Genomic DNA, 18,281 nt, shown 5'->3' on the forward strand with positions numbered 1-18,281 from the left:
GTCTAGCTTTGTCTCTGCTGGCTGGGATGACAGCTAGCGGGATGAGGGTACCTGAACGACGTGTCTCTCAACAGCCATTAGACCCTCCAGGCTTGTCCACATGGTGGCAGCTTCAGGGTTTCCAGGATCAACAATAGAGAGGGAAGCCCAGAGTAGAGTATTTTGGATGTCTCTGCAGTGGGCTTGCTCACATATCATCTGACACAGGAGGTTGCTTAGTTAACACAGACTCAAGGGGTGAGAAACAGATTCCACCTTTTGATTGGAGCTGCTGCAGTGTCACATAACAAGAGTAGATGTAGAAAGGGAAAGATTTACGATCATTTTCACAATCTACCACACTGTTGAAAACAAAGAAAGCAATTTTCTTCTTTCTACTACTTCACAGATAGATCCATTTTAATCCTTTGGGTCTGTGTGTGCTGTGTGTGCTCAGCTGCTCAATCACGTCTAACTCTTTGCAACTCTATGGACTGTAGCACGCCAGGTTCTTCTGTCCGTGGAACTTTTCAGGCCACAAGACTGGGGTGGATTGCCATTTCTTCAGAGGATCTATCGGACCCAAGGATTGAACCTGAATCTCTTGCATCTCCTACATTGGCAGGAAGATTCTTTACCACTGAGCCCCCTGAGAAGCCCTTCTTTGTTTGAGTCTAGCAGGCACCCCACTCCAGTACTCTTGCCTGGAAAACCCATGGACGGAGGAGCCTGGAAGGCTGCAGTCCATGGGGTTGCTGAGGGTTGGACACGACTGATCAACTTCACTTTCACTTTTCACTTTCATGCATTGGAGAAGGAAATGGCAACCCACTCCAGTGTTCTTGCCTGGAGAACCCCAGGGACAGGGGAGCCTGGTGGGCTGCCGTCCATTGGGTCGCACAGAGTCGGACACGACTGAAGCGACTTAGCAGCAGCAGCAATAGTCTTGTAATAGGATTTTCCCTGGATGATTAAGAAACATGCTTCATAAGGAGAAGCTATTGACTGTTATATGTCTTGTGAGTAGTATTATTCATTGTCAGTAGAGTACTGGGGAATCTTTCTGCTTTCATGCTTTGGTGCTTGGAAACTGAGGTTCTAGAATAACATTTGAACTAAAAAAAAAAATTCTTTTCCTGGAGCTCTATTTGTTCAAATCCTTAAACTGCAAATTAACTTATTATAAAACCAACCATATTGCAGATTTTGTGCTCATCATGAATAAAATTAGTACTTTACAAAACCTAATATATATTCTTTAAGAAAAGAGAGAATGGGTTTAACCTTGGAGGAATGGGAGATGCTAAAATCTCTCCAAGAAGAAAAGCAATGAAATTGTTCTAATGACCTGGATATGTGTATTTATTTCTTAGCCTATTAGATAATAGGGAGAATAGGATATTTAACAAATCAGTGTTTTAAATGAGTAAAAACAATGTATATTTCATATTCTTAGCTAATCCAGTATACTGGATTCTATCTGTTCTTCAGTAATTTATGAAACCTAAATTGAATTGTTCCAGTATTGGGGAAGAGAAATTGAGTTACCTAAAACTAGAAATTATTTGCCTGAATGACTCTTTTTTTTTTTTTTTTAATGGCCCGAACCTGAAAGAGAAATGGAACATTTTGAGAAAATTTGTCCCCAAAGTACCATTTCTTAAATGAAATTATGTAACTCAATTTACTTTATGGCAGTCACTGTGGCTAATATTGGACCTGATTTTAATTTTATGTGGATTAAAGAATTTAACTTTTCCCCGATGTATTTTTGAATGACTTTATTCACAGGCCATATCCTTTTTCACATTATCTGAGTTTTATTCTCTCTGACAGCCAAAACTGTACATGATTTTTCACAGATCTTGCTATTTTCCTTTTTAGTTACTTTTTATTTCACTGGAAAAGAACAGCAGATAATTTTCAAGTAGCTGCCGAAATTCAGCTGTTTAGACCACAGGGGAAAATGTACTTGCCTCATGTGCTGTCACTCATTTTCCCTTTCTTTTCTTATATAACTCTGAGTTTTCTTCTTAAATACATTTGGTTAAAATTTAGTAGAATTCAGTCTTTGTGTGTTGGATGCTGCAGTAAGCACCATGAACTACACATTGTACAATATAACAGACCTAGGAAGTCAAAAGATTAATCCTTGAAAACTACTTAATGTAAAGAGATTATAATACCTAGAATTGGGGAATCAAAGCCGTAACTGTTTGTCCATCATCAAATCTGTTATTCAAACTGCTACTCCAAACTGGATTGATATCAGAATGACCTGAGAAACTTTGAACACTACTTAGTTTCCCGAGTTTCATATCCAGAGATTATGATTCAGTATGTCATCATCAAGGCTGGGGACTTTAGTCATTTTTCCCAAAGCTCCCAAGATAATTTTGATGCTACTGGCCTAGTACTGATTTCAGGAAAGGCAACAGGGGACCACTCATCTTAGATTAAATATGATAGATGCAGCTTTAATGTGTCTATTATTGTGGTGACTGTCCTTCTTTACTCAAAAGAAAAAAAATAAATTGTTTTTAACCTTTGTTTCTAAAGCCCAAATCTGTCCTAGTTAATCTCTGTGAATGCTGCTGATTTGTGAGCCAGTAACAATTCAGTGGTTGCACAATTCTTGAGGAAAAAAGTTCTGAGTTGCTAATCATTGGATTTTCTTTCTTCATAACTTAAAAGAATTCACCTCCCCCTTGTTCTGTAATTATTTGTGACGAGCCTGGGAAAAGAATTCCAAGAAAATGATAATATCAGGGAGGTTCAAAGACAAGGATCATGTTCCAATAATTCAGTGAATGGGACTGTGAAAACTGAAGGAGCTAGCTAGGATCAGGTCTTGAAATTTAGAAGAGCAGTGGTTGAGAGTATGTGCATGCCAAGTCACTTCAGTCGTGTCCAACTCTTTGTGACCCTATGGACTGTAGCCTGCCAGCCACTTCTGTCCATGGGTTTCTCCAGGCAAGAATACTGGAGTGAGTTGCCATTTTCTTCTCCAGGGGATCTTCCCAACCCAGGGATCAAACCCACATCTCTTATGTCTCCTGCATTGACACTGGGAAACCCTTCTTGAGAGTATCAAGGAACAAATGAAGTTTAGAGTATTCATTTCTCTGGTAGCCACTTATGGGCCAACTCTAACTTGTTGCTTGTACAAGGTGAGCAAAGGCAAGACCAAGGACAGTATGAAAGCAACTCAGCAATAAAGTTTCATGCAGTTGGAGTTCTGCTTTGAGAACTTGCAATCCAGTGCTTGTAATAAGAGTAATTGTTCCTATATTTGCTTTATATTTAAAGTTTTCAAATCCTTTACACAGCTAATACCCACAAAAAGTCTATGAGGCAGAAACAATCTCTTCCTTTCATAAACCTGAAATGGAGGCTCATAGAAGTTACACAATTTTTCTGAGCTCACATGACTAATAAGTTGGGATTTGAATAAGAAAAATGACTTCTAAATAAGGTGTCTTTTTCATCTTAGTTTTTTTTTTCTTAGACTGTATCTGTCATATAACACTTAAAAGTTCACCTTAAGAATAGTTTCTGTCTGGTTTGACCAATACATAATCTTGAACTCTGGGAAAATCTATACAAGTCCTTCACAAAATGTCTTTGTCATGGTTTTCTGTCACCTGCCAATCCCACTTGCTCAGCCTCTGGTCTCTGATCTTGAGCCGCCAACTCTGTTTCTTTAGAGTACCATCACTTGCGGACCATTTAGTCAGTTCTCAACTGTTGGCCTTCTCCTCTGCAACTTTCACAGGTCTCTTATTTTCATACTCTGTAGTCTGAAGGCTTGGGTGGCTCCCACCTCAGTGTCTGGACTTAGCCCAAGGGCTCAATCTCTTGCACAAATATAAAAACACTTTCAAGTGATGTACCAAATGTATCTTTCCCTGAAGCTCATTACAAATAATCTGAAAATGCCATATCAGGGATTCTTTTCTTATTTCATTAAGAAGAAAACAGTCTCGAGTAATATCCTTTTAAGTAGAGGAAGGAGAAGACTGATGCATTTACAGAGCTCCACCAGCTCAGCTAGATCAGTAAAAATTAGAATTGATGGCTTATTTGAATTTCTTGTTTTGATAGTTAGGATGGCTAAGATGCTTAGGAGTTTTAGATTCACAGGCTCAGCAGAAATCTGCAAACTGCAAACTGTCCTGTCTGACACAGGAAATTTACCACTGAATTTTCATACTGAAAGAGATCTCAGGGGTAATTTAGGTAAATCCCGTCATTGTATGGGTGAAGAAAATTCCAAGATCACAAACTTACATATTAAATTCAGGTCAATGATTCTGTGATAAAGATATTATTTAGTGTCCTAAATATTCATGGCATTCCCCATAACTGACCCCAGCTCTTCACAGTTCTTCATACTTACGGCTAGGATAAAATTCTTTTGTTTCCAAGTGAAGGATGTGGGTTAAGCAGGTTTGGAATTCTGGAGCTGGAAGAACAAGGAGTGGGTTTAGAACAAAGGACGGGGATATGATCAGCAGAATGGCTTGCCCATCTAAACTTGGTCTTGAGGAGGAGAATTTAACCTGGCAATGCACTGGTAATTAAGGGTCTAAGCACACGCAGAACAGAGCAGAGATTTAAAATTTTGAAACTTCACCAAAATCAAAGACATCTCCAAACAGTGAAGCATAGTAGTTAAGGATATTGATTCTGGAGACAGACAGCCTAAGTCTGAATTCTGACTGTCACAATAGCGATGGAAAAAAACTGCTATTTCTGTGATTCCTTTTCCCCACTAATTTCAGACACAAGATAATAATAGTACTGAATCCAAACACTTACTATGAGGATAAGTGGAACACTTTTTTGTGCTGGGAAGATAGAAAACACTATAAATGATTGCTGATAAATACTCTGCTAACATATGTACTAAGATGTTCACTGCAATAGATTTATATAATTAAAGAATTGCAAACAATAAAAAATCATTTATGAGGAGCTAGTGAAACAATACCCATACAAAGGAACATATTGCTGTTAAGGAACATGAAGTGGATCCATAGATACCACCTTTGATACATATAAGTAAATATTAAAGAAAAAACAGGATGATAAAAAATTTGTTGGAATATTTCAAAATATATGTTATGTGTGTGTGTGTCTCAAAGATCTTGGTGTCTTAACACCAATCTGTTGAGTGATTTCCTGTGAGGACTGCTATAGTGGCAGGGATGGCCGTGGCACAGAGGAAACATGGGAAAAACTTCTTTTCCTTTATTCACTTCTGTAATGTTTAAATTATTTTTGACTAGAAAGCATATTTTTAAAAGCAGTATAAATATAGTAAGATCTGGGGTGAAAAGAACACAGTCATGAATAGGGTAAAATCATAAAGTATTAGAGGCAAGAGGCTGATAACTATATGAGTTCCTCTGTAATTAAAAAAAAAACAAAACTTGAACATTAACTGTAACCCATGTGTGTGTGTGTGTGTGTATGAGTGTCGCTCAGTCGTGTCCAACTCTTTGTGACTCCGTGGACTGTAGCTCACTAGGCTTCTCTGTCCATGGAATTCTCCAGGCAAGAATACTAAAGTGGGGTTTCCATTCCCTTCTCCAGGGAATATTCCTGACCCAGGGATTGAACCTTGGTCTCTCACATTGCAGGCAAATTCTTTACCATCTGAGCCACTAGGGAAGCCCCAACTGTTACCCCTAATATCTCCAAAAAATTAACCTTGGAAGCTTACTCACTCCCTTCTTTAGGGAAAAAGTGGATTTGTGTTTCTTTCAGGTTACATGAGTATTTAAGTGACATTAAATAATGAAGCCATACAGAGTTGAAGCCAGAAAGAGAAAAACAAATATTGGATATTAACACATATGTATGGAATCTAGAAAAATGATACTGATGAACCTCTTTACGGGGTAGGGACAGAGACAGAGACGCAGAGAACAGGTGTGTGGACACAGCAGGGAGTGAGACGGTAGGATGAATTGGGAGATTGGAATTGACATATATATGCTACCATGTGCAAAATAGAGAGCTAGTGGGAACCTGCTGTGTAGTGCAGGGAACTCAGCTGTGTGCTCTGTGGTGACCTAGGTGGGTGGGATGGAGGATGGTGGTGAAAAGGAGATCCAAGAAGCAGGGGATGTATGTATACATATAGCTGATACACTTTGTTGTACAGCAGAAACCAACAACATTGTAAAGCAATTATACTCCATTAACAAAAAAGAGTAATGTTCCTCTTTATATACCAGGGAATACATATGTAAAGGGGAAGAAACCTGCCTCTTATCTCTGTACAGTGCGTATGTTAAATGGCTTCTTTCACACCTTCTGAAATAGTGACAGGGCTAGATCCATTTACTAAGCCCTGGATATATTTCTCCAGGAAACTATTACCCAACAGGAGTCTGATATTATGATGATTTACTGATAAGTTCAATTCTGCAAATTAGTGGAGCATAACATATGTAGGACCGAAATCTTTGGTGGTGAGTTATGAGTGATGCAGTAAGAACCTGTGATTTGCGCAGGGAAAAGAATCTGGTGGCAAACTGGTTAGGGGGTTGCAGGGCTTTGAAAACTGGAACATAATTGAGTCCCCAAACATTGCAGACTAAGTAAACAATTCACTTGTTTATAATTATTTATGAACAGTCTAACCTCAGCTGTCCTCTTTGGTAATGCTTCCTGCGTCAGTTTGAAGCACATCTTGTGATGGATTAAAGAAGTATGTCTGAAAAGATAAACCAGGAGCGTGGTTTGATAGAATCATTCTTGCCCTGAATTTACCTTGTCTCCTAAATATTAGTGATGTTAAAAAAAAATAGATTAAGGAAAAAATGTGGAGGCAGAGAAAAGAAAGCTTTAGTTCTCCTCTTTCATATTGATTTATTTATTGATTATATTTAATTTTGTTTAACAAGTACATACAATACTTGTTGTTGTTCAGTTGCTTAATCATGTCCGACTCTTTGTGACCCCGTGGACTGCAGCACACCATGCTTCCCTGTCCTCCACCATCTCCTGGAGCTTGCTCAAACTCATGTGCATTGAGTCAGTGATGCCATCCAACCATCTCATCCTCTTGTCGTCCCCTTCCCCTCCTGCCTTCAATCTTTCCCAACATCAGGGTCTTTCTAATGAGTCAGCTGTTTGCATCAGGTGACCAAAGTACTGGAGCTTCAGCTTCAGCATCAGTCCTTTCAAGGAACATTCAGGATTGATCTCCTTTAGGATGGACTGGTTTGATCTCCTTGCAGTCCAAGGGACTCTCAAGAGTCTTCTCCAACACCACAGTTCAAAAGCATCAATTCTTACTTTTGCATTTATCAATGTTGGGAAGCTATGGTTTTCAAAATGTAGATAATTATACATTGTGAGCAAATGACCCACTCATTCTCAAGGTTAAATTAATCAACCTGCTGATTATAACTAATTCCTTAATCTTGCTTTTAAGGGCATAGATGACAGTTTAAAATCACTCACACTTTGTCTGTCAGTGGCCTTGATCATCTTTCCTGTTCAACCTATGGGTGACAGTACTGCCTCCCTTTTTACTCTTCTCACATTATTCTTCCACTATTAATTTCATGAAAAAATTATATATAGGGTTTATAAGAAATTATAAAATCAAGGAATCTCATCAAAATGTGAATATAGGAGATAGGCACATATGCAGTACTTTGTTTAAACATAATGTGGTTTAACATAGATCAATAGATAAACTTTATATTAAAATGATTTTTATTGGCTTATAATCATTTTGCATGAATTAGAATCTCTGTAGTAACTCAGCTTATTCAAATATGGCCGATTCAAGCTCAATATTTATTATTTATAGTTCACTTAAAAAGTAAGCACAAGCCTAAATATTTTATTACCATTATCATAGTGTAGACATCCTCTTGGTGTACATCCCATCCTTGTATTTTGCTTTGACATCCCTGTTTCATTCTGTAGAGCTGAGATGAGAGTTTGATTGGGAATAAACTTGGATCCTGAGTGACAGCACAGTCTCCCCTATACCCCACATATTTAGATATTTAACATAGTTATTAATGAGTATTTTGAGAAAGATTTACCCAGGGCATAGAGTATTAGTCTCCTCCTTCTGCTCTTCCTTTTTAGACATGTTCTAGTTCTACTGTGTCAAATTGGCCAAAATGTGAGGGGGCTTTATAGAGGAGTTTGGGAACTCTTAAGGTGCTGTATCAGCTTCCTTTAAATAGTTAACAAACAAAAGGAGAAAAAACTTTGTTCTCAGGAAAACATGGGATTTTGAATGCCTATGTGTAGAAATGACTTCCCAACTTCATACTCAATATTGGCTATGTTACTGTTTATACTCTCTGAAAGTGCAATGGATTTTAAGCCCTAATACACAGAATCAGTATTTTGCTTTTTAATTTCAGTTTTAAATTTAACAATATTAAAAAAATTCTATTATTTAAAAATTAGCCTTTCAGACTTCTGTAAATCTTCATGGTCTAAAATCAAATTTAAAAAGTTTAATTCTTAGAATCATGATGCTGAGATTATGATCCAAAAATTATTTAATAGATTAAATTATAACATAAGTTGTAATTGCTTATTGTAGAACTTAAAATAATACTGTTATAATAGAAACGATATGACAAAATGTACACAGTATATCAGGATTGGAAAACTTTTTTTATAAATGGTCAAATAGTACATATTTTAAGCTTTACAGGCTATGTGGTCTCCACTGTAGCTATTCTACTTCTGTAGCAGAAAAATAGCTGTAGACAATGCATAAACGACTGAGCATGGCTTTGTTATCATTAAACTTTATCTACAAACACAGATGACAAGCAAGATTTGCCCATCTTCCAAAGGTTCTCTGTATTGGGATACATTATTATATTAAAAAAACTCACCATATGTTGGTATTGGGATACATAGAGATGTGTTAAAATATGAACAATGGTTATCATTGGTGAAATCATCTTTTGTGATATTATACATATATCAAGGTACAAAGATAAAATTATTTAAAAGTAAAAAAAATAGTATTAGGAAGCAATTTAAAAACTAAAAATTTTAATAAGTGCGTGTCTGTGTGCTCAGTTGCTCAGTCATGTCCAACTCTTTGTGGCCCCACGGACCTTAGCCAGCCAGGCTCCTCTGCCCACAGAATTTTCCAGGCAAGAATACTGGATTGGGGTGCCATTTCCTTCTCCACGGGAATCTTCCTGACCCAGGGATCAAAAATCTCTTAGGTCTCTTTTTCTATGGATTAGCCACATAAGATGTACCCTGTGCCCCCAGGCCTAATGTTAACTTTGAAAATCTTGCCTGAAAGTCACTGGGAAGTGTGGGGCGTTTGAGCACTTTCTGCCTGTTCTCCTTGCTTGGTGCCCTGAAATAAATCCTGTAATTTACTTCACCAAAACCCTTGTCAGTAGATTGGCTTTGCTGCATGTTAGGTGAGCTGATCCAAGTTTAGTTCAGTAGCCATGACATGAAAATCTGTTCACTTTGTGTTTTCTTAATTAGTTTGGCTTCTAGTTTCTGACTGGTTGTCTTAAAATATAGATTGTATTATTATTTAGGTAGGCAAGGCCAGCAGGTCAGGAGTGACAACCATTAAAAAAGATGGTTTGTTAAACTCACAGACTCAGAGAGAAGGGGGATATGCCATGCCTTCGGGAGCTACACAGGGGAGCAACGGGATCTGCCGAGAGGTATGTGTGTAGGGGGAAGCATTTGGTTACAGCCTTTATTGTGGTTTCCAAAGGAAGGAAGGAGGCAAGAAAACAGGCTGAGGTTGGATAGTTGGAATAATTTCTGAGTGAACAGCACAAGGACTATCCCTAGTGGCCTGGTACCTGGCCTAACCGGGAAGGTAGACAGTGGCTGCGTGTGAGAACTGAGTAAGGAAGGAGTGGATATGGACTCTGGCTTGGTTTACCTGAAAGACATGCTCCAGATAAGTAATTTGCCATCTCCAGATATTAAATAGTCCTGGAAAGGGGAATCTGTTCAGAGTCAGCAAGACCCCAAGATATGAAAGCATGAGAAAATAAAAGGCATCATTAATACAGTGGTATCCTAGGGATTTTGACAAACATGTTGGTTACAAATGAGTTAATAAGGTAGGACCATTTGAAGAGAAATTGGTCAGTATTTTATTTTTAAATAGTCTATGACAAATGTACTGAGAACCAAGTTATTGGTTTTCTATTTTGAATAGTCTGTTCTTCTTTCACATTATCTGTGAAAGGATAATATCTCAACTGATGCTATATTCAGGTTCTGTGACATAGTAGCTCATGGCATAAATGTACTAAGTGTACCAGGAGTATTTAGGTCGAAGGTCTGCTATGCACAGTGTAGAATTTATCACAATGCCTGAATTTTGAAATTTGTACACTGAGAGTAAGTATAGCTTTCCTGGTTGCCTAGTGAGGGTTATTTGTGAGAGTCAAATCAAGTAAGCACTTGGAAGTCTCAATAATTACAAAAACAGCATAACAGTTATTGGCTTTGACCTTTTCATCACTTTTGTGTACATGCCTACTGGATATCCCCATAAGCATATCTGATTAGTGCCTAAAAGTTAACAAGTCCAGGTTTTTTTCCCCTCAAAAAAAAAAAAAGGAATTTACATCTTCTCCTTAATTGCATCATCAGTTCTTCCAAACACTCAGGTCAGACACTTGGGCAAAATCTTTATATTTTCAGCTCTCTCTGACCCTTCACATACCAATCACTTGTCTAGTTCATTTGACTGTATATTACTGTTATCTTTGGGTTTTATCTCTTCCTCTTCACCTCTACCTGAGGTCACATGCATGCTAAGTCGCCTCAGTCATGTCCGACTCTTTGCCACCCTATGGACCGTAGCCCACCAAGCTCCTCTGTCCACAGGTTCTCCAAGAATACTGGAGTGGGTTGCCATGCCCTCCTCCAGGGGATCTTCCTGGCCCAGGGTTTCCAACCCATGTCCCATACATCTCCTGCATTGGCAGGCAAGTTCTTCACCGCCTGAGAAGCCCCTACCAGAGGTCACGTCATTACAATTCTCCCTTAGCCTGTGATAGCCAACTTCTTAGTCAGTCACTTAGTTCTAATTTCTTACCCACTACTTCTCACATGTATTATTCTCAACCAGGGAGACTTTGCTTACCTACTGGTGATATTTCTTTGTCTCTGGGCCATATGGTGCTTAGCTATCATTTTCCCTATTTCTTTTTTTTTCCCCCATATAATATGGTATTATAAGAAATTCTTGGGAAAACTCAGGAAAAACCCTGAATACATGTATTAAATTGTGGCCATCATTCTCTGTAAGTCAGCCACAATGGGGGATGATGAATAATGTATGCAAATATTCTCCTTGAATGCTTGCTTCTTTAATATACTTAGAAGTTACTCCCTTTGTTCAGAGTCTGATGGAATTTCTCTGGGCAAGAGCTGGGAATTTCCCTGGGCAATTTCTTCTGAGATTAGCTTTAGGGGAGTCTGTGCTCAAATTTCATTTTTAGTTACTCTTGGCCCAGGCTAGCTTCTGTAACTAGGAAAGTACCCCTTTCCCACTTGCTGGGATGAAGGATGAATCAAGCCCTTTGTCTCTTGTATAAGTGCCCAGGGACCATCATCAACATTTCCAGTCTCCATTATTATTTTTGATCCACCATCACAGAAATGGGCAATGCTACACTGAGGCCCTGGACCTGTCTGAAAATTGATGTTATTACCCTCAGGCTGAGAAATGAAAACAGTGTGAGTATTAGGGTATTTCTGACAAGTAAATGGGATATGAAACCTTTTGACTAGTGATAACCTAAAGCTGAACGCTGAAGAATTGATGCTTTTGAACTGTGGTATGGGAGAAGACTCTTGAGAGTCCCTTGGACTGCAAGGAGATCCAACCAGTCCATTCTGAAGAAGATCAGCCCTGGGATTTCTTTGGAGGGAATGATGCTAAAGCTGAAACTCCAGTACTTTGGCCACCTCATGTGAAGAGTTGACTCCTTGGAAAAGACTGATGCTGGGAGGGATTGGGGGCAGGAGGAGAAGGGGACGACAGAAGATGAGATGGCTGGATGGCATCACTGACTTGATGGACATGAGTCTGAGTGAACTCCTGGAGATGGTGATGGACAGGGAGGCCTGGTGTGCTGCGATTCATGGGGTCACAAAGAGTCGGACACGACTGAGCAACTGAACTGAACTGAACCTAAGACAATTAAACAGCCAGTTATTTTACCAGCAAAAATGATTTGTTTGGGCTCAGTGAAGAATTGCAATTCAGTACATGCAACTATGGATGAATGACATACAAGTCCTGGAAATCAAGGGTCCTCAACCCCTGGACCGCAGACTGCTACTGGCCCATGGCTAGGAACTGGGCCGCACAGCAGGAGGTAAACAGTGAGTGAGCAAGCAGAGCTTCATATGTATTTACAGCCACTCCCCACTGCTCACAGTACCACCTGAGCTCTGCCTCCTGTCACATCAGTGGCAGCATAATAAATGTGATGTGCTTGATTCATCCTGAACTCATCCCCCTATCCGTGAAAAAATTGTCTTCCATGAAACTAGTGCCTGACCAAAAAGGTTGGGGATTGCTGCTATAAAAGAGAGGAGTAATCAGAGAAGGCAATGGCACCCCACTCCAGTACTCTTGCCTGGAAAATCCCATGGATGGAGGAGCCTGGTGGGCTAAGTCCAGTCCATGGGGTCGCTAAGAGTCGGACACGACTGAGCGACTTCACTTTCACTTTTCACTTTCATGCATTGGAGAAGGAAATGGCAACCCACTCCAGTGTTCTTGCCTGGAGAATCCCAGGGATGGGGGAGCCTGGTGGGCTGCCGTCCATGGGGTCGCACAGTCGGACACGACTGAAGCGACTTAGCAGCAGCAGCAGCAGCAGCAGCAGTATAAACAAAAAGTTCAGAGGCGGAAACTAGGAGTTCAAAGTGGCTTTTCATTGGCTGAGTTGTGATGGTCTCTCTTTGGATCATCTATTTCCAGGGAGCTCAGGGAGAAAATCTTTCTCCTAGTTGTACTGGTATCATTTCCTGCCAGAGTGCAAAATCTGTCTCTTCTTGTTGGGATCTGCATTGTCATAGAATGGTACTCTTCTGGCCTCCTGACTCCATTTTAGTGAGGGTTCCTTTTATTATTAGTAATTCCTGCTTTTGGTATTTTGAGAAAGTGTGAAAATGTTAGTTGCTCAGTCATGTCCGACTTTTTGCAACCCCCACGTACTGTAGTCCACAAGGCTCTTCTGTCCATGTAATTCTCCAGGCAAGAATATTGGAGCCGGTAGCCATTCTTTTCTCCAGGGGATCTTCCCAACCCAGGGATTGAACCCAGGTCTCCTACATTTCAGGCATATTCTTTACCACCTGAGCCTCCAGGGAAGCCCTTGGTACTTTGAGATTTCTATCTTATTGTGCCTATAATGTAATGATGTAGCCAAGAGGAGAGCACTTAAATTTGGAATGCTTTTAATTTTATGTAGACAGATATGAATTATATACATATATAATTCATATTATATGTAAATATATACTAATTTTATATATAAATATAATGTACACACTTATATAAGGACTAAAAGCTCAAGCTCTGAAGACCTATTTCTTGGATTCAAATTCTGTCTGATGGGCTATTAATCCTTGGCAAATTCGTTAACCTCTGAGCAATGCAGTTTTTTCATCTGTAAAATGGGGGAATAGTGAAGACTCAATGAGTTCACAGACATAAAAAATGGAGACAGAGCAGTTGGATTATGGGCAGTCAATAGATCTTTAATATTAAACATGAGAAAGAGGAGGAAGAAGAGGAAAAGAAATTATCTTATTTGTGGGTGGATGACAGACATACTGAAAAGCAGAGATCATGTCTTAAACACATTTATGGCCTTGAAAGATTTAGCTGATAAGGGATACTCAGTGTTGTTTAAGAATATAGGTGAATAAATAACAATTTGGGGACTACCAAATTATAGTTAGCTGTAGCTGATGCTTTGCTTACATTGCAGTGGATTCATTAGTAACTTTTGGTGTCATTAAAACTTAATAAAGATCTAAAAATGTGACTTCCCAGACTTCTGGGCACATAAAGAATTTGCCTGTGGTAGTGGAGGATCTGGAGTGAGAAATATATCATTATGACCTTTCCTGTCATAATGATATATTTCCTCTAGTTTCCTGCACATTGTACATATATCTGACTTAAATAAACTCAGTATCAAACTCTGTAGTCTGATAGACCCAGCCCTCTCTCATACTCCCTAAATCTTGAGGAATGTGCATCGAGATTTTGGAGTAGATACCAGGTTTGAATCTGGAGTGACTATAGGGAATGTTTTCATGGACTGCTCAACACAGAGGAAGTTAATCTGATAAACTATTTGTTCTTAGGTATTTGGGAATAATATGTTATCCCTTGGGAAAGCACTTGCAGTTCGAGGACCGATGAGTACTAGGGGTCTCCTAGGCTTTTCATTCATCCAGTTTTCACCAAACTGTGTGCCAATGTTGAACATTGAAAGGTTAATAAAAATGGTCCTTGACTTCCAAAGAACCTACACAAACAAACGATTGTTACATTTTAGACATGAATAGAGTAAGTATTTTGGTTGATTTTTCAACTAAATAATTGATTCTTCATTGGAAGCCTCAAATCACACATTGTAACTATTGCCACACATACTGGAACACTATTCTAGAATCTAAGATAGCTCTGGAAGGTAGAATGTAAAGAAATAATGATCTATCCAGGGATTCATCACACACTGTTACAAACAAACCTCCTTAAATATGTTTTTAATTTTATTCTCTTACCCAGAGCTATTCATACTGATTTTGCTCAGCTTTTATTTAGATCTACAAGCTACCAGGTTTTATATGCTTATGATTACTTGGAGCTTGTAGGAAGCAAATCTTTTCATGTGTGGCCTAAAATAATGTCTGAAAACAATATTTTTAAATGAAATAGTAATCATAAAATACTATTTTTTGCTCATTACCAAATTAATATGTTCTCATTGTAGGGAAGGTAGATAACATTAAAAGATAAAGAAAATAGTAGTCTGTCATCATCCATAAAACAAACTGCAAATATTTTGACCCATTCCTTCTAGTATTTGTGTAATTGTGAGCATAATTTCATATATGAATATTAACATCAGAATACATAACTATTAAATTATTATATACTTTTGTTTTGACCTAATTTTTGTGGTACTATTAAACTATCACTGGTTTTTCTTTTTTTTTTTTTTTTTAATTTTTGCCTGAGACGAAGGAAGCCTCTAACAGCTAGCCGCGCCTGGAGCCGTTTAATACTGCCTCGTCTTATCACTGGTTTTTCATAGCACTTTTGAATGTGTTCTTCAGTTGCTCTGCTGCTGCTACTGCTGCTAAGTCACTTCAGTCGTGTCCGACTCTGTGCGACCCAATGGACGGCAGCCCACCAGGCTCCCCCATCCCTGGGATTCTCCAGGCAAGAACACTGGAGTGGGTTGCCATTTCCTTCTCCAATGCATGAAAGTGAAAAGTGAAAGTGAAGTCGCTCAGTCGTGTCCGACTCTAGCGACCCCATGGACTGCAGCCCACCAGGCTCCTCTGTCCATGGGATTTTCCAGGCAAAAGTACTGGAGTGGGGTGCCATTGCCCTCTCTGCTTCAGATGCTCAGTCGTGTCCAATTCTTTGCAGCCCCATGAACTGCAGCACACCAGACTTCCCTATCCTTTACCATTCGCCGGAGCTTGCTCAAACGCATGTCCATTGATTCGTGATGCCATCTAACCATCTGTCATCCCTATTCTCCTGTCTTTAATGTTTCCCAGCATCAGGGTCTTTTCCATTGAGTCAGCTCTTTGCATCAGGTGGTCAGAGTATTGGAACTTCAGTTCAGTATCAGTCCTTCCAGTGAATATTCAGAGTTGATTTCATTTAGGATTGACTAATTCGATCTTCTTTCAGTCCAGGGGATTCCACAGTTGGAAAGCATCAATTCTTCAGCATTCAGTCTTCTTTAAGGTCCAGCTCTCACTGCCATACATGACTACTGGAAAAACCATAGCTTTGACTATATATTGACCTTTGTTATTGACATATATTGACCCTTGTTAGCAAAGCAATGTCTCTGCTTTTAATACACTGTCTAGGTTGGTCTTAGCATTTCTTCCAAGGAGCAAGCGTCTTTTAATTTAATCTTTGCAGTCATAGTCCATAGTGATTTTGGAGTCCAGGAAAATAAAGTCTGTCACTGTTTCCATTGTTTCCCCATCTATTTGCCATGAAGTGATGGGACAGAATGCCATGGCTTTGGTGTTTTGAATGTTGAATTTTAAGCCAACTTTTTTACTCTCCTCTTTTACCTTCATCAAGAAGCTCTTTAGTTCCTCTTTGCTTTCTGCCAAAAGCGTGGTGTCATCTGCATATCTGAGGTTATTGATATCTCCCCCAGCAATCTTGATTCCAGCTTGTGCTTCATTCAGCCTGGCATTTTGCATAATGTACATAATGCATAATGTAGAAGTTAAATAAGCAGGGTTACAATATACCACCTTGATGTACTCTTTTCCAATTTTGAATGAGTCTGTTATTCTATGTCCATTTCTAACTGTTGTTTGTTGACCTGCATACAGATTTCTCAGGAGGCAGGTCAGGTGGTCTGGTATTCCCATCTCTTTAAGAATTTTCCACAGTTTGTTGTGATTTACACAGTCAAAGGCTTTAGCATAGTCACTGAAGAAGAAATAGATACTTTTTTTTTCTGGAATTCTCTTGCTTTTTCTATGATCCAGTGGATATTGGAAGTTTGATCTATGATTTTTCTAAATTCAGTTTGTACACTGGAAGTTCTCAGTTCATGTACGGTTGAAGCCTAGCTTGGAGAATTTTGAGCACCTTTCTAGCATGTGACATGAGTGCAGGAGTGTGGTAGTTTGATCATTCTTTGGCATTGCCTTTCTTTGGGACTGGAATGAAAACTGACCTTTTCCAGTCCTGTGGCCATTGCTGAGTTTTCCAGATTTGCTGGCCTACTGAACACAGCACTCTAACAGCATCATCTTTTAGGATTTGAAATATCTCAGCTGAAATTCCATCACCTCTACCAGGTTTGATCACAGTGATCCTTCCTATGGCCCACTTGACTTCCCACTCCAGGATGTCTGGCTGTAGGTGAGGGATCATATCATTGTGGTTATCTGGGTCATTAAGATCTTTTTTATATAGCTCTTCTGTGTATTCTTGCGACCACTTCTTAATATCTTCTGCTTCTGTTGGGTCTATACCGTTTCTGTCCTTTATTGTGCCCTATTTGTATGAAATGTCCCCTTGGTATCTCTAATTTTCTTGAAGAGATCTCTAGTCTTTCCTATTCTATTGTTTTCCTCTATTTCTTTGTATTATTCACTTAAGAAGGCTTTCTTACCTCTCCTTGCTATTCTTTGGAACTCTGCATTCAGATGGATATATCTTTCCTTTTCTCCTTTGCATTTAGCTTCTCTTCTTTGCTCAGCTATTTGTAAGGCCTCCTCAGACAACCGTCCTGCCTTTTTGCATTTCTTTTTATTGGAGATGGTTTTGGTCACTGCCTCCTGTACAATGTTATGAATCTCCATCCATAGTTCTTTAGGCGCTCTGTCTATTAGATCTAATCCCTTGAATCTATTTATCACTTCCACTGTAACTGTAAGGGATTGATTTAGGTCATACCTGAATGTCTATTTTTTTCTCTACTTTCTTCAATTTAAGTCTGAATTTGGCAATAAGGAGTTCATGATCTGAGCCACAGTCAGCTCCCAGTCTTGTTTTTGCTGACTGTACAGAGCTTCTCCCTCTTCGGCTGCAAAGAATATAATCAATCTGATTTCAGTATTGACCATCTAGTGATATCCATGTGTAGAATTTCTCGTGTCCTTGGAAGAGGATGTTTGCTATGACCAGTGTGTTTTCTTGGCAAAACTATATTGGCATTTGCCCTGCTTCATTTTGTACCAAGGCCAAACTTGTCTGTTACTACAAGTATCTCTTGATTTCCTACTTTTGCATTCCAGTCCCCACTCATGAGGACATCTCTCTTTGGTGTTAGTTCTAGAATGTTTTGTAGGTCTTCATAGAACCATTCAACTTCAGCTTATAATAGTTGCCTAATACTTCATCAAAGTTTTACCATAATTTATTTCATTATACTTATATTTGCATAGATTATTCCATTTTTTTCTATATTATATGCAGTACTGTGAATAAAATCCTGGCAGTGAAATTACTAAATTTTATGTTTTTTTCTAGTTTAACAAATCTGCTGACTCAAGGG

General features: G+C 39.0%; 1 long non-coding RNA gene across 1 annotated transcript in view; it reads left to right on the plus strand.

Annotated features, from left to right (window-relative positions):
- Positions 1-18,281, plus strand: part of LOC104975271 (uncharacterized) — a 193,394-nt gene that overhangs the window by 173,638 nt on the left and 1,475 nt on the right. The gene's annotated exons all lie outside the window — the stretch shown is intronic.

This window comes from Bos taurus, chromosome 20 (assembly GCF_002263795.3).
Source record: "Bos taurus isolate L1 Dominette 01449 registration number 42190680 breed Hereford chromosome 20, ARS-UCD2.0, whole genome shotgun sequence".
Lineage (NCBI taxonomy): Eukaryota > Metazoa > Chordata > Mammalia > Artiodactyla > Bovidae > Bos > Bos taurus.